Here is a 23,972-nt window from a genome sequence, read left to right on the forward strand (position 1 = left end):
CTTTTATCTCAAGGATGTCAATCTTGGTGCAGATCTGGTTGAGTGAAAGCCTGCAGCCGGGGCACTGAAGGCTGTTTTCAGAGTTGGAATGCACACAGCCCATTCCCGTCCTGTCTGAAGTCCTCTTCCCATATCCCCACTCTTTCTGGGCTGAATCAGTGGCAGTTTGAGCAGGCAGAGGAAGGCAGAGGAAGCAGATGGGGATATTATCTTTATCATGACGTTAACAGACCAGGCAAAAGTTAGCCTGCTCATTATGAATGGGACGTAATACACCATTGATTTGTGTCCAAGTAATTCCCAGGTAATTATAGGCCATCGATCTAACTAAGCAGGAGCTATGCTGGTTGTATTCTGCAAACCTCATGTTGCCTCACACCTGGCAACAGCAGTGCTATTACATTTAAAGATGTGGAACAGTTTCTTCCTTCAGCTTCCTTTGGCCACAGGGATAAGTGGAGGCTAGGATGGTTACAGCAGTCTTTGAGAAGCATGCTGGACATCATTTGCAGCCTGTCTGTAAGCCCTGTTCTGTAAAGTGTCCTCAGATGCTATACACAAGGTAAGGCGGCTTCCTGTTTGTGGCTGCTGCTTACAGGCTGCCAGCGACAAGACAGGAATTGCATCAGCTGGCTGGTTTTGTGTCTCAGCTGTCACCAAAGGAGTGCAGTAATATTCCTGATTAAATGTCATTACTCTGTGGCACAAAAATGGGAACACTGACATGATTCTGGATCTGTTCCTGTTAAAATTCAGCGGTGGTAGCAAATTATGTCTGCTATGGATTAAACACCGCTATTTTTGAGCTATATTCTGTTGGAGGCTCAGAATTTTTATCAATAAGTCTACATTTGAAACCCATTGATTCCCTCAGGTCTTTAGCTGAAGTATAAAAAAAAAGACCCTAAGTAATAGAACATAGAAAACTATTGTTCAGTCAGCAGCTACTGTCAACTCTAAATCATATGGTTAATGCCTCAGATTAAAGTAAATTAATAGTAATGAAAATTGGTTAGGTAACAGTAGGTTAAAGTATAGTGTGAGAAATAATTTTTAGATACATTTGATGCCTATGCCTTTACCTGATTACCAGCTATTCAGTGTAGAGCAATATAGATCTGTTTAGACACAGTGTTCTCCATTACCTATGAAAATTGTATTATTTATCTTTTGGTGGCCTATATGTCTAATGTCTATAATAGGCTGTAAGTATGTATGTGGGTAAAACAGGAAAAAAAGTGTAGACCAAAGGAATTTTAAAAGTCAATTCTAAGGAAATAGTCACCTTGTTTCTCTTTGCCAGAACTAGAATTACATCATTGCTAAATCTTAGCCTCAAGAAAATAAACTATAAAACCTGATCATTTGTCTACTTCCAATTGCTGAGGCTGATTGCAAGCTTGTAGCCAGATGGGAGCAAACAGAAGTAGCGAAGAGAGACATTTGACTTCTGACCACAAATGCACGTAGAATCTATATTATGGCCATGTTAATACATTTATCTAGATTAGTATAATAAATTAGATTGTATTTTACATCATTGGTAGATGGCATTATTTATTAAACTCTGCCAAGAGGCCTTAAAACAGAATATATGCAGCTGCTGCTTCAATTCTAGATGCTGTGTCCACCAACCTGGCATGTAGTAGGTGATGTGATAATCACTTACTGAGCACGATTGTGAAACATAACACTACTACTTATCCAAAGGACCAGTGCACCTTTTGCTTTGGGAACGCAGCTGATGCTGTGTGACTGTCCCACGGTTGAACAGGCGACGCTCTCATGCCGGGGCAGACAGTAGAATGTATGCTCCCATTTGGCATCTGTATTTCCAGATCAGGGCTTTGTCTCCTCCTCTTGCTAGATAAGTTGAAACATTGACAGGCAGCGTGTTCCTTTTCTCTCTTTTATTACTGTAATTTATAAGATATTTTAGCTAACAGGAGAACGGCCCAAGGGGGCATTCTCATGTTAATTACCAAATGTGGGCTTGTCAAAATCAAATAGCTCCAGGAATAATGCAAGTAGCTCTGCATCATTATATTGTTTGGCCCTCAACCCAATATTAGCTACTTTTGAAAATCTGGGTTTATTAGGCTTTTAAATTTAAAAGAAGAATCACTACCCGGGGCCTTCAGAAGAATCTAAGGCACAGTCAGCAGCTCAAGAGTTTAATATAAATGACATTAAAAATATTTCATATAACATTCTCAAGGAAACATAAAACAAAACAAAAAACCTATGCCTGAGATAAAAGTATTTATTTTTTATCATTACTTATACTCTGAAATTGAAGATAGTTTTTAATATAATATTAATTTAGGAGTATACAGCTGCTCTTGTTTTATTCCTAAACACTGTGCCATGTAGTGTGATCACCAAGTTGACGAATGCAAAGAATTGAAAATGTTAGAAGTTATAAAACACCAGTATATCATTCATCGGTAGTTTGGGATAAAGAGTTACCAGGCTTCACTTGGTATCCTTTTTTACCCTGACTTTCAGAGCTCTTGAACGTGTAAGCTCCGAATCTTAGGTAAGGAGAGGCAAACAAATGTTCAATTATTTAAAAACATTTATCTTTTCAAATTGGCCATGCTCTTAGCTGCATACAGGAGTAAAAGTAGATGGAATAGGTGACAATGTCAATGAAGGACATAAGTAAACAGCTGGTAACGTCAACTAGGAGGTAAAAGTAAGATTTGCTACACTAAAGTACAATGTGGATAATCCTCTGGTGAATACTCAAGAGTTCAACTATGTGTACAAGTGAGAATTAATTGGATAAGTGTGAACTATTAAGGTACTAGCTAGAGGATATTACCAAAGAGATATTACCAAATCAGAGAGCTTCAATAATAAAGGCCTGGTGTTTATTCAGCAAGCATTTATTCAACACCTACTATATACACTATGCTCTGTGCCAGGTGTCCGGTATATAAAGACAAATACAACATAGTGGTCCCCTTAAGGAACTTGGGTCAGATGAGGAGTCAGACATGCAAATGAGCAATTATGTCACAGGGTGGTATTCGTTTTACTGGGTCTATGTATCAGGGTCAACTAGGGCACAAGAAAATGCAAAGCTGCTTACAAAGCCCAGAGAAGACTTGATCAGGAAGAAAACTCCCTGGTACCTGAAGAACGAGCAGGAATCTGCAAGGCCAGAGGAGGGCTTTCCGGGTCATGCAGAACATCTTGGGGAACCGTAAATGCAATGGGGTAGGACAAAAAGCTTCAGGTGAACCGAGGAGTGAAGCCCCCAGGACTATTATGGACCTTGTGTGCCATGCCAAGGAGTTTGAGTTTTATCTTGCAGCCAGCCTAGGGTTTTCTAAAGGAAGTTTAAGTAGCAGAGTGCCATGTCCAGGTGTTCCTGTAACAGCGTCATTCTGGCATCGGTGTGCATTGAAGGGACAGTTGTGGGAGCAGAGGAGGGTTAAGCAGGAATTCTCTCTGCTGTGTGCTTGCAGCCCTCTGGTTCTCGCTGGCTGCTGCCAGACTTTTCTGCCAACACTTTTCATTTTTCTACATAGGTATGCCACAGACCAAAAGAAAGGTCTGTTTAGATTAGGTTGATCTTATTGTTTTAATTAATAGAGAAGTTTTGGGTTTGCATAAAACTTGAACAAAAGTACAGAGATTTCCTTTAAACTCCCTCCACCTCTTCCACACCCAGATCCCCATCATGCATTTGTGTGGTACATTTGTTACAATTGAGGCACCAATACTAATACAGTTTTGTTAATTGAATAGTTTCACTGTCCTAAAAAGCCCCCGTGCTTCGCCTGTTGATCCGTGCCCCCTCCCTGGGAGCCCCTGGGAGCACTGATCTCGTTACTGCCCCCTCCCTGGGAGCCCCTGGGAGCACTGATCTCATTCCTGCCCCCTCCCTGGGAGCCCCTGGGAGCACTGATCTCGTTCCTGCCTCCATAGCTTTGCCTTTTCCAGAGTGTCGTATAGCTGGAATCACACAGTGTTTAGCCTTTTAGATCGCCTTCTTTCACTTAGGTGTACACATTGAAGGCCCTTCCATGTCTTTTGATGGTTTGATAGCTCGTTTCTTTTTATATTGTCATTGTCTAGCTGTTTGTTTAGCCATTCACCGACCGAAGGACATTGTTGTCATTTCTAAGTTTTGGCAATTATGAATTAAGCTGCTATAAGCATCCCTGTGCAGATGTACACTTAAAATGTACACACATTTTTTTAATGTGATATATTTTTTCAAAGATTAAGCTTCTGAAAAGAAACTCATCTTTGTTCACTCTTCTCTGTATCATTTTGGATCTTGTCCTTACTAGGGTTTGTTTGTGTTTTTTTTTTAATTGTGTTTGTGGTTGGCTAGGTGTCTTAAATTTCTCTTTTTCCCTCAATTTCCTTTATTAACAGAAGAAATAATAATAGTACCTGACTCACAAAGTTATTGTTTTCATTATTTTAGTGAGCTAACTACGTAAAGGACATAGAGCCACGTCTGGCGTGCAGTAAATGCTTACTAAAATCGGGCCAGTGCTGTGATGAATGCCATTAGGCTGCTGGAGTCTCCAGGCCTCCTTGTCGCTCTCTGTGTTTCATCCCACCTCTACTGTCTACAGACCAAAATCTACACTCCCTACACTCCCTATTGCGGAGTTCAGGGCCTTCAACAGCCAGCCTTTACTGCTATTGCCTGCGTACTGTACCTACTCCCACCAAAATCTCCCTTTCATTTTCAACTGCTGACTCAGCTCGCCCAAGCATGATCTCCATTTGGTTCCCCTACAAGTGCTCACCCAGCCCCTCTTCCACTGAAGGATGTCATGTCTTTGTGTTTGAAGTATGCATAGCTTTTCAAACTTTGTCAATCTGAGCTTTATTAAAGCATTCCCTACCAATAATGCAGACACATAATGTTTTTAGATCTGGATCAGGCCTTGTGAGTCACTTGACCCAAATGAATTAACTGAATTCTAGAGAAGTCAGATGACTCGCTACTGTAGTCTGTCAGGGTGAGATGCTCTTTCTGACAATGCCAAAAAATACGAGTGCAGCAATTAAAATAATTTAATTCTTTGGGGTTTTTGGGGGTTTTTTTTTTTGTTTTTTTTTAATTTTCCGTGACTTCTAAACACACACTAGTCACTGTAAGTGTTAGGACTACAATGTTCACTAAATTTCCAAGATTTATTATTGTACTTGTTTTCCATATAGGAAAATTTCAAAGTGTAAGAAGACTTCTATCCATATGATATATGTTTCTAGAGTGTTTGTATGTGGCTCCTCTTTAGTCCTTTAATAGTCCCTAGGAAGTAAATGTTATTCACGAGTCACGTGACTTACTCCATACAAGTCCATGAAACAGAGCCGCTTCTTCAGTTGAATCAAGATTTTTAAATAGTACACTGGTAGAGAGAAGGAAGTAAACATCTGTATAACTAATTGAAGCTACAGAGGGAATACTGAAACAGAACATAGTTATTAATAATCCCTCCATGTATCTGGAATTCATTTGCGGAGCTAGAACACAGAGTATTGCTTTATTTAAATTTATAACATTACTATGTAGAATCTAAGCATAACATCAACAACCTGATTTCATTTATAAATTTGTAACCTCAGAGCTAGAAAAGGAGAAAGGTATGTTGTCTGGTCAGTTTAACTGGGGCAAGAAAAGGCACTGAGAAACCAAGGACTGCTTCTGAGAGCGGCAGATGGGTTCAGGGATTCAACAGCATGGCTGGGGTACGACCATGTGCTTGCTCTGCGTAACTGCTAGTCAGATCCACTCCAAGTTCACAGGTTTGTAATCATACGAGGTGTCCTGGAGGAGTCTCACCTGTTTCTTTGAGGCTCTTCCTAGGACCCAAATTTCTAACTTTAAAAAATACATAGAGGCAGCCCTGGCTGTTTGGCTCCGTGGTAGAGCGTTGGCCCGGCGTGTGAAAGTCTCAGGTTCAATTCCTGGTCAGGGCACACAGGAGAAGTGCCCATCTGTTTCTCCACCCCTCCCCCTCTCCTTCCTCTCTATCTCTCTCTTCCCCTCCTGCAGCCAAGGCTCCATTGGAGCAAAGTTGGCCCGGGCACTGAGGATAGCTCCATGGCCTCTGCCTCAGGTGCTAGAATGGCTCTGGCTACAATGGAGCAATGCCCTAGATGGGCAGAGCATCGTCCCCTGGTGGGCATGCCAGGTGGATACCGGTTGGGTGGGTGCATGTGGGAGTCTGTCTGACTGCCTCTTTGCTTCTAACTTCAGAAAAATACAAAAAATATAGAGAGAGAGGCAAAAATTATATTTGAGAGGACCATTGAAGGGGCGGATTAGCACAAAAAGTGCATTAATATCAAAAAGCTTGCTACAACTAAAAATAAAATAGAATGATGTAAAATAAATGTAAAATATGCCATTTCCTAATTTTGCCCTTCAGTAATGGTCAAACACTTGCAAAAAATGGGCTGATACCCACATTAACACTTCAAGTGCCCGCCACTACTGAATAATGGGTAAAATTGTTACTTAGAAACAAAAGTGGCCTTGGCCAGTTGGCTTAGTGGTAGAGCTTTGGCCTGGCTTGTTGATGTCTTGGGTTCAATTCCCAGTCAGGGCACACAGGAGAAGTGCCCATTTCCTTCACTCCCTCCCCCTCTTGCCTCTCTCTCTCTCTCTCTCTCTCTCTCTCTCTTTCTCACTTACCTTCCTACAGGCATGGCTCAGTTGGAGCAAGTTAGCCCCGGGTGCTGAGGATGGCTCCATGGCCTCCGCCTCAGGTGCTAAGAAGAGCTTGGTTGCTGAGCAATGGAGCAACACCCCAGATGGGGAGAGCATCGCCCCCTATGGGATTACCTGATGGACTCTGGTCAGGGCATATGTAGGAGTCTGTCTCTGCCTCTCCTCCTCTAACTGAATAAAAGACAAACAAAAGCAAAACCACAATCAATTTTTTTTTTCTACTCATAATATTAAAAAAGCGGTTTGGAAAACTAAATCTATCCTGGAGAACTTTCCTCAGGAAAAAGTTCTGACACCATTATGCACACATGTATCCCATATTGGTCTTGCCCAAATCTACTGTTTTTGGTTCAGTTTTATCCTAAATTACTTGAAGCAGCATCTACTAATTGGATTTCACATAGCCAAAGAGATAATTGATGCAGTCTTATTAACCTGTAATTGAACTTGTTACACACACATAGACACACATACACACACACACACACGACCTATTTTTTTTTTAAATTACTGATGATTGTTTCATTTTAGGAAGATCAGTTAAACCACAAATTGAACTTAAAGTATATCTTGCTGTCTCTTAGTATTAGTTCACATTTGCTCAACATGAATAGACTCCTCTGAAATTTACTGTCAATCAAGCAGTTCTAGAAATTGAAAAATGTAAGATGCCAAACTTCTGAGAGCTGATTGGAGGTTCTAGCAGGGGAGCACCGGGGATACCCATCACCAAAGAATGGCCCTCTCCTCTATCGGGGAAGGTGGTCCTCTTTGACAGAGCGGAGTGGGCAACTTGGGGAGGGGAGCATGTGGATTGGTGAGGGAAGAAGGGAACACTCGCCCAGCCAGCTAGATCAGCTGAATCAATCCTGGCGATTAATGGGGTGACAGATGTCACAGCCAGATCACCCTCATATCCAGGAGATGTCAAACTTTTTAGTTCAATCAATAAATTAGATAAATACTAAGACTAATGTTCAACAATGGATTATTGTCTACCATATTCCCCTATGGATAATTAAGATTTTTTTATCGTAAGTAAAAACAGAAGAAAATCTACCCTTCCCCTTGCGGTATATAAACTGTTGATTTTATGAGATCAAATATTGCATTGTGTGTGAATTCGTATCTCAGGCAAATACCATCTTTGAGGTACTAATGTTAGGCATGTAATATTGTCATATCAATTTGTGTGTGTCTGTGTGTGTGTGTGTATCGCTCATAAATGGTGTTGAATGTTTTAGCATAATGCCATAATAGAAAATTTAATAAGCAATATAAAACTACCTGAAGTACACCTACCTGTTATGATGATTATAGCTTGGATTTATATAACTCAAAACATATGTCTTTCCAACACTTATGGTTTAAAAATAGAAGTTTTGGAAGCTGTATTAACACTATGGTTGATTTTTTTTTTTGACATGGATATTTAATATGTTTACAGAAAATTTTTTCTACTTATTTGCTATAATTTCACTGAATAGGATTTTTACTAGTTAAGAGTGCTGTCAGCATAGTGAAGTCATTTATTAGTCTCTGCAATGGAAAATAAGATCCGAGTAGCTTAGCAAATAAGAATCCTCTATGCAATAAAAGCAGGGAAGGAAGCGTGAGTGGGAGTGAAGAAAAAGAAAAAGGGAGAAAGCTCAGTACCAATAAAAGAAGCCAAAAATAAAGGATTGCTCTGAAATTAGTGTATCTTATAAAAACAGTCTTCAGCTCTCGTCATTTCTCCACGCTGCTCATTTAAAGCAGTCTGATGACCAGCGTCTTTACTAACCTGGTATTACCCAGTTTATGACGCATAGTCCGAGTGGCCAGTAAACTGAGGAGAGAAAAAGAAGCATTCCTCTAACTGATATTAAAAAGTAAGACATAGGCCCTGGCCGGTTGGCTCAGCGGTAGAGCGTCGGCCTGGCATGCGGGGGACCCGGGTTCGATTCCTGGCCAGGGCACATGGGAGAAGCACCCATTTGCTTCTCCACCCCCACCCCTCCTCTCTGTCTCTCTCTTCCCCTCCCGCAGCCAAGGCTCCATTGGAGCAAAGATGGCCCGGGCGCTGGGGATGGCTCCTTGGCCTCTGTCCCAGGTGCTAGAGTGGCTCTGATCGCGGCAGAGCGACGCCCCGGAGGGGCAGAGCGTCGCCCCCTGGTGGGCAGAGCATCGCCCCTGGTGGGTGTGCCGGGTGGATCCCGGTCGGACGCATGCGGGAGTCTGTCTGTCTCTCCCCATTTCCAGCTTAAAAAAAAAAAAATTAAAAAAAAAGTAAGACATAAAAATTGTAACACTTACTTTAGCTCTTCCTTATCCAATGTCATTGCACAGATCCTGGTACTTGTTGATGGGTGCAAAAAGAGGAAAGGAAGCCCTGGCCGGTTGGCTCAGCGGTAGAGCGTCGGCCTAGCGTGCGGAGGACCCGGGTTCGATTCCCGGCCAGGGCACACAGGAGAAGCGCCCATTTGCTTCTCCACCCCTCCGCCGCACTTTCCTCTCTGTCTCTCTCTTCCCCTCCCGCAGCCAAGGCTCCATTGGAGCAAAGATGGCCCGGGCGCTGGGGATGGCTCTGTGGCCTCTGCCCCAGGCGCTAGAGTGGCTCTGGTCGCAATATGGCGACGCCCAGGATGGGCAGAGCATCGCCCCCTGGTGGGCAGAGCGTCGCCCCATGGTGGGCGTGCCGGGTGGATCCCGGTCGGGCGCATGCGGGAGTCTGTCTGACTGTCTCTCCCCGTTTCCAGCTTCAGAAAAATGAAAAAAAAAAAAAAAAAAAAAAAAGAGGAAAGGAAGGGGAGGGGAGAAAAGATAGTTACAAATGAAAGAAGACTCTAGTCTTACTCGCCAAACCCTTACAATGAAAAGCATTAGAGATGTAGAGATTCATAGAGCGTTCTGTCCTCTGGTTTTCATGGGGAAGCTGAGATCCATAAAGGTTCCATGACTTACCCAAGCCACAACCAGATTTGGAGCCAAGACACACATTTCTTGGCCCCCATCCCCTCAGGTGTTGCTCTAAAAGATGCTAGAATGACACTTTGTGAAAGTAACTATTAATGGAGTAAATTTGAATTGCTTAAAAGGCATAAAGGGGATCATTTATCCAAAGGGTGAAGAAGGTGCTCAATTCTTTCATGGACAGGTGTTTTAAGAGAGCTGGAGTCATCCAAACCAGCACCTTCAAAAGTGCTTCTACATTACGAGGACCCAAAATGATTAGTTATTAAATATGGAATGAATGTTTCTTATAGAAAGTGTATTAGGTCAAGGTTATACTAGAAAGAGTATTTTTATGAGTGTTGATATACACTGTAAGGTGCTTTAGAGTCCTTTGTAAGATCAATAGGTACAGTCAGTTCATGCTTTCTTCCCTCTTAAGCAAATTGGTGGGTTCACTGGACAGAGCTCAGGGCTATGATTCAGAAGACTTGCATCTTGGTTCCTTACTTTAAACTAATTCTCTGCATGACCCAAGTTAATCTCTTTATCCTCAGGAATGAAGAGATTGCATGAAGGTACAATTAGCCTAAAGTTTTTTTACTTCAAGAATATTAATCTTAGTATTTAAACTGAGCAAGGAGGTTTTGCTACTGTATCATTGTAGCTTTTCCTTTTGCCCTTACACCTTTAAAAATAAATCATTTCTCTGTTTTGTTTTAAAACGATCTTGGCTCAACAGTTCAGGCTCCAATGATACCACTGTGTGGATGGGAGGAAAATACAGCACACTTTACAACAGTGTGGTCTCCAGATGAATCTTTGCTTCTTCTCTTCTTTGTCTTAAATAGACCAGAGTGCAAATAATCATTGTTCGTCTCTGTGATTTTTATCCTAATTCCAAATGGAGGAGTTGGGCTCATATTTTCAATGGTCAGTGTAATGTTGACTACTAAAAGTAGAACTGGATTAAGGAGAAGTGGATAGAGTCTCATCCTAAATGAAGCACTTTGTGTCTGATCAAATCAAAACACCCGTGAATGTCTGAGTGCATATGAATTACAACTTTCTGATTGGACCAAGTTTCCATTCTTTAAGCTTGTTCCTGATTTTTCTCCCACTTTTATTGAACATCAGATAATGGTGAATTTTACCTTGTTTAGATGCTAGATATGTTTGTATTTGCAGTATATAAATATCCTTCAGCTTTGTTTTGGGAAGCATTTAAATTACTTGGTAATAATTTGATTCTATCAGGTCTTGCTTTTATTTGTGTGTGTGTGTGTGTGTGTGTGTGTGTGTGCGCGCGCGCGCGCGCGTGCGTGTATGTGTGTGTGTGATCAGAGCAACCTTTGATTTAGGGCTAATTTGCTCCGACTACTGATGCAATACCCTTCTGAATGCTTTACTCAATGCAACGAGGATATTGAAGTGAGAGGTTTTGTGCTCCGACTTGTGGGAACACAGCCTTGGGTGAGCTCTCTTCCCTCTGCTCCTCTCAGGAGGGATTTTCCCAGGCCCCAGGAAGCTTCCTCACACGCACTGTGAACACTCAGTTTAAGACACAGGGAGAACCCCCTGAAGATCCTCATCTTCTCTCTAGAGAGATCTCTCCTCTCTGGAACTCTGCTTTCCAACTGCAGCTTAGCTTCCCTGGGCTGCCAGCCCAGAAGGACCTCCTTGGCCACCCCGGGTGTCCCCTCCCTGCACTGGAGCTGGAACCTCTAAGCTGGGTGACTGCGGGCTTCCATCATGTTTCCCTCTCTCGGTATCACTGCCCAGCACTGCCTCAGGTCCAGTATCTCAAAAACAGTGTTTCATACATTTTGTCCATTTTTCCATAGTTGTTTCAGATGGGAGAGGAAATCTGGTTCCTGTTATTCTACCTTGACCAGAAACATTGCTAAGTAAATGCTCACTGACCATCACTTGAAGAGTTATAACAGGAAGATGCAGTTCTGTGACTGGGGGAGGCGGGTTGCAAAGCAAGATCTTAGGTGTGTTTTTTTTTTTACCCTCGCCAGAAGAGCATTCTGTAGCATCAACTCAAGCCAGGCATGAGGGAAGGGACACAGATTTCTGTCACACTAACATTGCAGTTACAAGCTCCTCCATTCTTTTAAAGCACCTATGTTCTCACTTTTCATGAATACATTTTCTACTCTCGTGGTAGAACTTCTGGAAATATAGTGTCCTCTTAAAACTTTTGGGGCCTCTCCTATTTCTCATGGCCCTCCCCACCCATGATGGGGAAGAGGGGTGGTCACTGGATTCTTTCCTTCCTACTTCCACATGCAGATACTTATTTTTTCCAACAATATTTAAAACTTTCCTTCTTTTCTTTCACCCTGTTTTTGACTTTTTTTTTTTTGAGGGGGTTGAGTAAGTAAGAACAAATTTAGTAAAATGACATATGTGTATATATAAATAGATATTGTAAATTTTGCCTCATTTAGGTACTAGATATATTTGTATTTACATAAATATTCTTGAGCTTTGTTCTAGGAAGCATTTAAATTACTTGTAATAATTGAACTCTGTCAGATCTTGCTTTTTTTCTTTTTCTTATTTAGAAATTAACTTTTTTTTTTTTTGGTATTTTTCTGAAGTTAGAAGGGGGGAGGCAGTAAGACACTCTGCATGCGCCGGACCTGAATCCACCTGGCTGCCCACTAGGGGCGATGATCTGCCCCTCCGGGGCATTGCACGGTTGTGACTGGAGCCATTCTAGTGCCTGAGGCAGAGGCCATGGAGCCATCCTCAGCGCCTGGGTGTATCTTGCTCCAATGGAGCCTTGGCTGCGGGAGGGGAAGAGAGAAATAGAAAGGAAGGAGAGGGGGAGGGGTGGAGAAGCAGATGGGCGCTTCTTCTGTGTGCCCTGACCGGGAATCAAATCTGGGATTTCTACCACTGAGCCAACCAGCCAGGGCCCTAGAAATTAAATTTAATGGGATGAAATTGATCAATAAGAGTACATAGGTTTCAGTTAAACATCTCTATAACATTTGAACTGTTGATTACGTTGTGGGCCCATCACCCAAAATCAAATATTTTCCATCTTTGTATATTTGTCCCTCTTTGTAATAAATATGGTCTTGCTTCTAATTATTTATTTATTTATTATTTTATTCTGGGTTTTTCTCCAAAAAAATTTTTGATCAAAATACCAATCGAATCATAGTACTCATAAAACGGAGGTGGAGTCATAGGTAGTCATGACCAAAATCATATTTCTTACCACCTCCTTGAACAACAGTGCGTCTGAGCTCTATTGCTCCGCACCTGCACACCCAGTATCTTACTGCAGAAGAGAGATAAAAAGTCTGCTTAATGAGATAGACTGCTCCACAAGTAAGGAGAGAGCCCAAGGCGATTGTGCACAGATCAGTGTTCAATCCAAAGAGGTCAGTCTGTTAATTATTAAATAGATTCAGGCAGTAGTGGGATTCAAATAATTTAACAACCGGTTCTCTGCCCTAATGACTGTTTTAAGTATATAAAAAAAAACCAGTCTCTTTCTTCCTTTCAATACTTTGTTAGCATTCACCAATGAAACCATCTGAGCCTGGGGTTAGTTTCTGCCCCTCCCTCTCTCTTTCTCTCCATCCCTCTCTCCTTTTTTTTTTTTACTTTTTTTTTATTCATTTTTAGAGGGGGGGGAAGAGAGAGAGAGAGAGAGAGAGAGAGGGAGGAGCAGGAAGCATCAACTCCCATATGTGCCTTGACCAGGCAAGCCAGGGTTTTGAACTGGCAACCTCAGTGTTTCCAGGTTGACGCTTTATCCACTGCACCACCACAGGTCAGGCACCCTCTCTCCTTTTTTAATATGTGAAAGGCCATCTAGATTTTCTGTTAAATTTTGTGTTAACTTTGTCGGCGTAAGGTTGTTTATAATACTTCCTTATTATCTTTTAAACACCTATGGGATCAAAGTAATCATCTTTCATTCCTGATATTGGTCATTGTATTCTATTTTCTTCTTCATTTGTCTAAATTAGTTTATCAATTCTGCTGATCATCTCAGAGTTGACATGGTTTCATTAATGTTTCTATAATTTTTTTCTCTATTTCATTGATCTCTAGTCTTATCCTTATTATTTTCTTCCATATAGTGATTCTAGGTTTAATTTGCCCTTCTTTTTCCTATTTTCTTTAGACAAAACTTAAGTCATTAGTTTAAGGCTTTTTTTACCTTTCTAATGTAAGCATTCATATCTATAAGTGCCCATCAAGGAAATGCTTTAGCTGAATCTCACAACTTTTGAAATGTTGAATTTTCAGTAGCCTTCAGTTCACAATATAATTTGATTTTTCTTGTGATTTCTTAAAAGTTTGTTTTTAATTTCCAAATATTTTGGGGTTTTCAAGACATCAGTTGTTATTCATTTCTAATTCTACTGCGCTCAGGTAGCAGAATCTGTATTATTTCAGTTCCATTAAATATATTGACACTTGCTCTGTGGAGGAACATATGGTCAATCTTGGTGGATGTTTCATGTGCACTTGAAAATAATGTGTATTCTGCAGATGTTGAGTATAATGTTCTATAGCTATCATTAGGTCAAGGTGGTTGATAGTGTTGTTCAGATGGTTTATTTCTCTAGTGATTGGAAATATAGTTATTTTATAAGTTGCTAAGAGAGATGGTCAGATATCCATTAATAATTGTAAAATTGATTATTTTATTCTTAAATTTTATCTTTTTTTTTTGCTTTATATATTTTGAGGCTCTTTTTAAGTGCATACACATTTATGACTCTTACATCTTCCTGATTAATGAACCATTTTTCATTATGAAGTATCCTTCTTTATCTCTGGCTATATTGTCTTGAACACTCTATTAATATAGCCAGTCTGACATTCTGGCGCTTATTCTATGTATAGTTTGTGTTCTTTCCATCAATTTTCTTTCAACCTCTCAGTCTTTATATTTAAAATGCATCCTTTGTTGACGTAATCTAGTTGGAGCTTCCTTTTTATTCAATCTGACAATCTGTCTTTAATTAGTGGTCAGTCCATTATAATTTATTATAATTATAAATATAGTTGGGTTTAAGCCTACTATTTCTTGTTTGCCATTTTTTCTTTCTGTTCTTTTAATTATCTTTTCTCCCTTTTCTACTTTCTTTTAAGTTATTTGAATAACTTTTCAGAATTCCATTCTAATGTATCTCTAGGCATCTTTGCTTACCTCTTTGCTTTATTATTTTAGTGGTTGTCTAGGGATTACAATATGCACCCTTAACTCTTCAGTTTGTCTAGGGTTAATATAAAAATGTATAAACTTTATAATTGTACAGATACATCTATGATACAGATTTTATATGTATTAAATCTACATATATCATAAATCCCACAAGACAATGTTACTTTTTGCTTTAAATAATCATATATATGTTAAAGAAATTAAAAAACAAAAAAGTTTTGTGTTTTAACTAGATTAAACTCTTTCTAATGTTCTTTAATTTTTCATCCACGTTTTCCTCTGGTGTAATTCCCCATCAGGCTAAAGAAGCATGTTTTGTAGTCAGTTCATCTAGCAGCAAATTCTCTGTGTTCTTTATAGAGAGATATTTTTATTTTATCTTACTTCCTGAAGGATATTCTTATTAGATATAGAATTGTAGGTTTACAGTTTTCCCCATAACTCCTTTGGCCCCTGAAAGGTGTTGGTCCACTATCTTCTGGACTTCACTGTTTTTAGTGAGATGTCAAGAGGTCAATTACTGCATTGTTTCCCTTACAGTATGTTTTAGTGGGATTCTTTTGTTTTGTATTTAAATTTTTTTCCTTTATCTTGGTTTTCAAGGATATGCTTATGTGATTTTCTTATACTTCTGTTTGGTGTTTGCTGAGTTTCTTGAGTCTGTAGAGTTGTGTCTTTCACTAAATTTGGGAAATTTTTGCCCATTTTTTCTTTTTTTGTGTGACAGAGACAGAGAGATAGTGAGAGGGACAGATAGGGACAGACAGACAGGAAGGGAGAGAGATGAGAAGCATCAATTCTTCATTGTGGCACGTTAGTTGTTCATCAATTGCTTTTTCTTTTTTTTTTTGTATTTTTCTGAAATTGGAAACGGGGAGGCAGTCAGACAGACTCCCACATGCACCCGACCTGGATCCACCCAGCATGCTCACCAGAGGGTGATACTCTGCCCATCCGGGGTGTCACTCTGTTGCAACCAGAGCCATTCTAGCGCCTGAGGCAGAGGCCATAGAGCCATCCTCAGCGCCCGGGCCAACTTTGCTCCAATGGAGCCTTGGCTGCAGGAGGGGAAGAGAGAGACAAAGAGGAAGGAGAGGGGGAGGGGTGGAGAAGCAGATAGGCACTTCTCCTGTGTGCCCTGGCCGGGGATCAAACCCGGGACTCCTGCACGACAGGCTGACGCTCTACCACTGAGCCAACCAGCCAGGGCCATCAATTGCTTTTTCATATTGACCAGGCGGCTACAGCAGACCGAGTGACCCCTTGCTCAAGCCAGCGACCTTGTGTACAAGCTGGTGAGCTATGTTCAAACAAGATGACCCGTGCTCAAGCCAGAAACCTTGGGGTTTTTAACCTTGGTCCTCTGTGTCCCAATCCAATGCTCTATCCATTATGCTACCACCTGTTCAGGCTACCCATTATTTCTTATTCTGCTTTATTTTTAAATTTATCATTTCTTGCTTTTATCCTTGGTACCACAATTACCGCTGGTGTTGATATTGTCTAACACAGCGGTTCTCAACCTGTGGGTCGTGACCCAGGCGGGGGTTGAACGACCAGAACACAGGGGTACCCTAAAGCCATTGGAAAATACATATTTATTATACAGTACATTTTTAAATACAATACATTTTTAAATAAAATACATTTTTAAATACAATACATTTTTAAATAAAATATGTATTTCCGATGGCTTTAGGCGACCCCTGAGTTTTGGTCTTTTGACCCCCGCCAGGGTCGCGACCCACAGGTTGAGAACCGCTGGTCTAACAGGTTACTGAGGCTCTCTTTGTTTTTTTCAATACTTAATTTTTTGTTTTCCAGAATTAATTATTTCTGTAGATCCCTTCACATTTGTTGACTTTTTACCTCATCATGGACATTATAATTTTAAGTCCATACTATGATTTTTTATTTAATAAATTATCATTTTTAGTTTTAGAATTTCTATTTGGTACCTTATAGATTCTTTTCCTCTGTTGTGGTTTCCTATGTTTTTATTCATGAGGAGTATATTTTCCTTTATATCATTGAACATAGTTACATTGGCTGCTTTAAAATTCTTGTATGCTAACATCTGAATAGATTGTTTTCTCTTGAAAATGAATCACATTTTCTATATTCTTTGTATGCCAATAATTTTAAATTGTAATTTAGAATAGTGGGGTGTGATATTTTTGTTTTAGGAGGCAAGTAACTTGCTTGAACACAAACTACAAACTCAACTGTCAGTTTAATTTTATTTATTTAGTTATTTATTTAGTGAGAGAGAAGGACGGAGACAGAGAGAGGGTAGACAGGGACAGACAGACAGGAAGGGAGAGAAGTGAGAAGCATTAACTCATAGTTATGTCACCTTAGTTGTTCATTGATTGCTTTCTCATTTTAAAATTCTTAATTGAGTTACTTGCAGTCAGTCAGAAGTTATCTGAGATTTGGGCTGAGTTTTACACAGGATTGTCTTTTCCCACCCCCTCTAGGCATTTCCTTGCCAATGTTTTCACCTTATTTTCTAGTGGCTTCGTTTGCTCAAAATTCTCCAAAAATACTGAGGTTTTCTATTAATCTGTCAGTGTCCACGTGAAGATCAAATTTCTAAAAAATGAAATATTTGTCTTGTTATTCCTTTTTCCCAATGTTGAGTCTCTCCAGACTCTCCTCCTTTTATTCATATTCCAAGGCCTTCAGTTACATTGGTTTCTAAATTTTGCTCAGAATTTATGACTTATTATGCCAATCCAAGTAAAACCCTCATCCCACACGTTTTAGAGAATTTGTGTATAAGGTGGTTCCTGAGAATGTAGGTATTAATGTACTCTAATTATAACTAAATTGAGCTTTAAGGGCTACTTTTGGTTAGTTGGGTTTTTTTTAATAAAGTAGTTCCTAGAAGTTCCCTCTTTCAACTCTCATGCAGTCCATTTTCTATTTCTAATTGTTTCTCTCCTAGAAATCCTTTTGTTTTTTTTTTAAGAGAGAGAGCAAGAGAGAGGGACAGACACGCAGGGAGGGAGAGAGATAGATGAGAAGCATCAACTTGTTGCAGCACCTTAGTTGTTCATTGCTTTCTCATAAGTGCCTTGACCAGGGGCCAGCCAAGCTAGTGACCCCTTGCTCAATTCTGTGACCCCACACTGAAGCTGGTGAGCCTGTGCTAAAGCCAGATGAACCTGCACTCAAACCAGCAACCTCAGGGTTTCAAACCTGGGTCTTCAGCATCCCAGGTTGTCGCTCTATCCAGTGTGCCACTGCCTGATCAGGCTAGAAATCCATTCTCTCATTCCAGTGCCCTGTCTTTCCCCCAAGCAACCCAGTATCTTCTTCTCATCCTGGATTCTGTTCCAACAGCCACTCAGAGGCTTCAGTCCCATTCAGCACAGCTGCTGGATGAAGGTACAGCCATAGCCGTCTCTCCTCCATGGAGTGCACACAAGTCTCAGCAGCTGACTCACCGGTGCTCTGGTGTCTTTGCAGAAGACTGCAGTGTCACATCTCCTCAGTCACCCATTACCCTAGTGTCACCCTGGTCACTGAAAATTCCAGAATGAAAATATGGTTGTTTTCAAGTTTTGGGAGTCTTGTTACTACCTGAATCCCAAGTGGTTGTCTTTGAAAATAGACTGCAATGACTGAGTCTCTAGGCCAGGCCGGTAGAGCATTACTAAGGTTACTGTGGCAGACAAAGTGCAGGTCTTTGAAAACCTATGAAGGGAGGCTGCCCCTCTAGCAAGCTATTGCTACACAGGCACCAGGTTCTTGGGCTGCCTGGACTTCCCTGAACCCCACTTCTCTGGGGAAGACAGAAGATCTGGAATTAAACATTCATTGTTAAGGGGCAGTTTCCAGTATTTTTGTACATCTGGTTTCTTAGTTTATTTTTTTTTCTTGTGGGAGATGGGAGAGACAGAGAGAGTCAGAGAGAGGGACAGATAGGGACAGACAGACAGGAAGGTAGAGAGATGAGAAACATCAATTCTTCGTTGCGGTTCCTTAGTTGTTCATTGATTGATTTCTCATATGTGCCTTGACCGGGGGGGGGGGGCTACAGCAGACCAAGTGACCCCTTGCTCGAGCCAGCGACCTTGGGCTCAAGCTGGTGAGCTTTGCTCAAACCAGATGAGCCTGCACTCAAGCTGGCGACCTCAGGGTCTCGAACCTGGGACCTCCACATCCCAGTCCGACGCTCTGTCTGCTGTGCCACTGCCTGGTCAGGCCTGGTTTCTTAGGTTTATAATAAAGACTATTATACACAGAACTTAGCTACCTCCTAGAAGTCTAATGTGAATTAGTGATATGAAAATGGGATGTCTCATAATTCACTGAGAGGATAGATCCAAACATGCATATTTTGCTTTTATTTATTATTTGGAGAGCTTTTGTGATACTTTATGAACAGCAAGACCTCATGATTCACAGCCTGCCATAGATAGAAGAGCCTACTAATGAAATGTGCCATTGATTTCCTTTTTCTGTCTTTTTGACCCTATGTTAAATTTAAAGGGGAAAAGAGATACATTACATTCCAATTCTAATAATAGCCCCCAATGGGGACTAAGTGACTAAGAAAATGGAAAGAGAGACCTTTCAGCAGTAGGATTTGCTTTGAGACTAAATGAAGTCTGTTGTGGTCATGTTATTTACCGAAATGAAATCACGGGAAGAAGTTGATTCTTTCTGATCAGACCCCACAGAACAAGTGTCACATCCTCAAGTCAACCCACTGGTAGTAATTAAGCTTCAGTTTCTATAGTGAGCCCTAGATGACTTAAGAGGCAGTACTTTTGAGAATCCCAGACTTTAGATTCACAGTTACTCACAGAGCAAATGGATGTCTTCGCTGTCTGTTCTACTGTGTCCCATTGGCCTATTCAGAGCTTTGAGTTCAGCCTCTTTGTATGAATCACACTACATTAGAAAACAGCCAATTTGTTAATAAAATGAATGTTCAGAGGAAAAATAAATTTAAAGGGGAAGCAAATATTTTTTTAAAAAATGTGTTTAGGAAAGAAAAGAATTAAGTGCAATATATATTTTCTGAAGCAGGTAAGTAACAGTTTTAATGAAAACCTGTGACATCATTGGGGTAATTAAAAGAAAACCCAGAGTACTTATAATTAATTGCATTAATCATGAAGACTAAATTTATCCTCAGCCTCTACAGTGTGTTAAGGATAGAGATGTTTACCTAAGAAGAAAGCTAACATGGCATTCTTCTGTGTGGATGTAATTTTCACTTGACAGAGTGTGAATCTGTATGGGAGGTGTTTGCTTTTCATTTATCCACTTAGAGGTGTGGGGTTTTTTTAATCCTTTTGGAAATTTATTGATTTAGTTTGTGACATGCAGACAGGAATAAAAGGGAAAGACAAGTACACTTCCTGAGCAAAATCCTTCCTTATCTTACCACTTTCTATTCTTTCCCTCGTTATCTTTTTCTTTTGAGATGTAATGGCATATAACATTATATTAGCTTCAGGTGTACAGCATAATGATTGGATAATTGTATACATTGTGAGATCATTATCTCTTATCAATTAGTTTGTATAATGTAAAACACAGAAATCTAAGACCTCATTAACCTCACAATTTGTGAACAAATGATAACTATAATTATAAAACATACAGTTCTCTCCATTTTACTCTTAGAGAATGGCATTTTGACCCTCCTGTCAAAAATGTGAATCGGGTGGAACTGTGTGGTCTTTTGCTATGAAAATGACCTCCCCTTTCCTGCAGACAGTGGGAAGCAGGGGGAAAGGCTGCACTGTGGATATCCATAGCCCATCTTGCCAAAGGATAAATAAAGGGCATTCATTCATCAGCTTTCAAGCTGCCACCCCCCCCCCCCCTTTCTTTTCTTTTCCACCAGCCCCCACCTCTCCCTGAAGTTGGGAGGAGGGAGGTTCTGATGATTTTTGTCTATTTCTAGCAGAGCTAGGCATGAACAATTACATTTAGGGTTTCCCTGTGGTCTGTGAATAACAGTGCACAGTACTAACCATCAGGACACAAAGGCAGACAACACAACAAAAAAGGCTTTATTTTCTGTTTACCCTTCAGGACACTGTTTACCTTATCACTAAAGGGGAAGTTATCTCATCCCTTTTGGAAATTGTACTGGTTTCGTGTCAGCCTGGGGCAAGGGGGGGGTGGTGGTGATAAAAGGCCCTGCCCCTCCCCCCACAGCCCGACCTGAGTCTGTGTCTGTGTGTCTGTGAACGGCAGTCCCTCCATCCACCTGTGCGTCTGTCTCCGGCTTTGCCCTGTCTCTCGAGGGCGTTCCCACTTCTTCATTCTCCCCACACTCTCGTTCCCTTTTCCTTGATTCTCCTGTCAAACCTTTTTCTTTTTCTCCATTTCAACCAGAATGTTTTTTCCCCTTTTCTCCCTCTCTCTAAATTTACTTCACAGCAGATTGTCTTGTAGTAAATCACCAAAAACCCAAATAGCACTAAAGCATTCTGATACAACATTAGCATTTGCTTAACAAGCACAAGATAAACATTAAACAAAGAACTGCATTTCTTTATTAGAGGCTGCAAGATACATAATCCATGAGCACAAGAAACATGGGACCCAGTGGATATGCAGATGTGTGTTATTTCATTGGCGCTGGGCGGCCTTGTTAGAAAAGGTTTTCATCTGAAGGCTTGGGGGTGGATGGTTGACTGTCCCTGGTGGGGCTGTAACTAGATACAGAGACTGTTGCAAGCTAGGCTGGGCTCCCTGGTGGACGTGCTGATTGGACAGCCCGAGGAAAACTTGGGAAGCATCGGGAAGTGAACTCAATCACCTTGGGGATGATAGGGTAGAACCAGATGAAGGCATTTGACTTCTTTTGTAACTCCCACTAAGGACAGATTGCCAGTGCGATCCAGCCTCCATAACTGCAAATCAGGCCCTTTCCCCTATGCCGATTTCATTAGAATGGCCAGCATGGTGCAAAGAGGAAAAGAAAAAAAAAAAGGTTAGACACAGTAATTTTACAGGCAGGCGGGTACAAAAAAAATCTGCATAATTAAGCAGTCAAGGCTGCTAATAGGGGAGTTTATATGCTCTGGGACCAGGCAAGGGCAGCACATATGGATATAGCACTGGATATTAAATCTACGGCATGCAGACTTACTTCAGGGCCCTCAGAGAAAAGGCTAATTATAGAGAGAGGAATTGTGTTTACTGGTCTGTCTTGGGCAAAGATGGTGAAAGAAGTGTAACCAAGTTTTGCAGTTAGACATGAACAGGCTATTAATATAGATATCAAAATATGTGCTTGTGGCTCTTTCGTACCTAATCAACACAAAATTATAGATTCCACGGACACTCCCCCCCCCCATTACCTGTTACAGACAAAACACTCGGAGTTAAGTTTCACACATGAGAGTATAGGCATAATGTCAAGATGCACAGGATGGGAGTGTGTTTATTATTAAATTGCCACAATTTAATCTCAGCTGTGCTCTTTATCATCAATAAATTTTATTTAGCCGTTTAGCTAGCCCTGTTTAAAAATGTCAGAGCTTCTGGGCATAAGCTCAAAGCCAGCACTTAAATATAAATGGGGGATCTGAGTGGAAGTTGCAGTGGGCAGGGGTAAGCCTTCTGAGAAAGTGTGTGTTTCTGGAAGGGGTGCTGGTGGGGTGGACATTAACATTTCATAATGCAGATCAAAGGTAAGGAGAAAACCCAAAGGCTCCTTTGTCACAGGCCCCTAACGACCGCCTCTTCGCGAGCTGAGGTGATCTCTCCAGATTATTAAAGAGATTCATTTCATATTTGTATGTATGCATGCATATATGTATGCACGCACTTATTTATTAATTTAATTCCATACAAAGACTGTTTTTCGAAGAGGACGGGCAGGGTGTGCCAAGGCATGCCCGGCGGTTCCAGGAGGCCGGCACCTCCTGCAGATGCAGTTTGCAGAGAAGCAGTCTGGACCTTTTGTCCTTTAGGGGAGCTTCCCAGGGAAAGCAGCAGCCCTCGCTGAGCACAGATGTGTGGCTGTGGGCTCCAGTCCTTTGCGGGTCTGCTGTGCATTCCGTTACTTCCCCCCCAACAAAGAGGGCCACGCAAGAATCCCACGGCCTCGGCTCGAGATGCACTAAAACCTGGGGCTTAGGAAAGTAAACAGCATCTAATCTGCCAGATATTGGGTCAGACTCGCCTGACATCTGTGCTCTTCTTAGAGGCAGGGAATTCAGCGCTGATCTGAAGACCGGAGTCTGTGCCTCGGAAAGTGAGAGTGGCAGCAGCTAATGAATGGGCAGTTTGGCCCCTGCACACAAGGAGAAGCACCGCACTGGCCCACAGGGCGCTGTGTGCCTCCTTCTTATCTGCTCCTGTTATCACCTGCCCAGGGGTGTCCCTTTGACTGCAAACGCTGGTCACACACAAAAGAAGTCAGTTAACAGAATAAAGGTCGTTAGAGGCTCATATAGGGCGGATAACCAATGCACATATTTCCACCTGGATTTCTAAAATGGATTTTCCCCCCTAGCAACTATTATAAGGTATTTGGGTTTTTGAAATCAGACTAGTCCTTGGAATTTTTCAAACTCAGTGACTTCTGATATTTTCCAATTTCTGTACGTGACAATGGAGTGGCGTTCTAAACAAAGAAAATGGTGATTGCCCATAGATTAGGAGGGACAGTGGGGCACAAATAGATTGCACTACCATTGGAGGACTCAGTAAGACTGTTATTTTTACTAAGTACCATTCTTTCTACTTGAGGCTGAAGAATGTTAAATAAAGTTTGTAGGGAGGACTCAGTGGAGGCCCCCACCTGGGAAATAGTAACAGCCAGTTGTAGAGCACAGGGCAGGGCTGGGGGCTGTTTGACTGCTTGTCCAGAGAAAATAAAGTCGACCAGAACACTAGTGGGCAGTAAGGAGGCCCTACTAGAAAAGGGAAAATAGTATTTTTAATTGGAAATAAATATAGAGGACAAAGCTAAACACACAGTTGCTTTTATTTTTTAACTTTTGGGCTGATCACAAGTAAGAAACCTAAGCCATGAGACACGTCACTGCTAGAGGGCTGACAGGAATTTGAAAAGCTCTGTTTGGTTAACTGTTAAATTGGGATAGAGAGATGGGCCAGCCATCTAGTTCTACCCAGTCC

At 41.2% G+C, this 23,972-nt stretch overlaps 1 protein-coding gene and 1 non-coding gene across 7 annotated transcripts in view; one reads left to right on the plus strand and one right to left on the minus strand.

Moving 5' to 3' along the window:
• The window catches only part of ZNF521 (zinc finger protein 521), a 317,050-nt gene that overhangs the window by 242,366 nt on the left and 50,712 nt on the right, over positions 1-23,972 (plus strand). The window lies entirely within an intron of this gene.
• Positions 15,984-16,059, minus strand: TRNAD-GUC (transfer RNA aspartic acid (anticodon GUC)). Its single transcript has one exon. It is a non-coding gene; the product is annotated as a tRNA-Asp (tRNA).

This window comes from Saccopteryx leptura, chromosome 11 (assembly GCF_036850995.1).
Source record: "Saccopteryx leptura isolate mSacLep1 chromosome 11, mSacLep1_pri_phased_curated, whole genome shotgun sequence".
NCBI classification, from domain to species: Eukaryota; Metazoa; Chordata; class Mammalia; order Chiroptera; family Emballonuridae; genus Saccopteryx; species Saccopteryx leptura.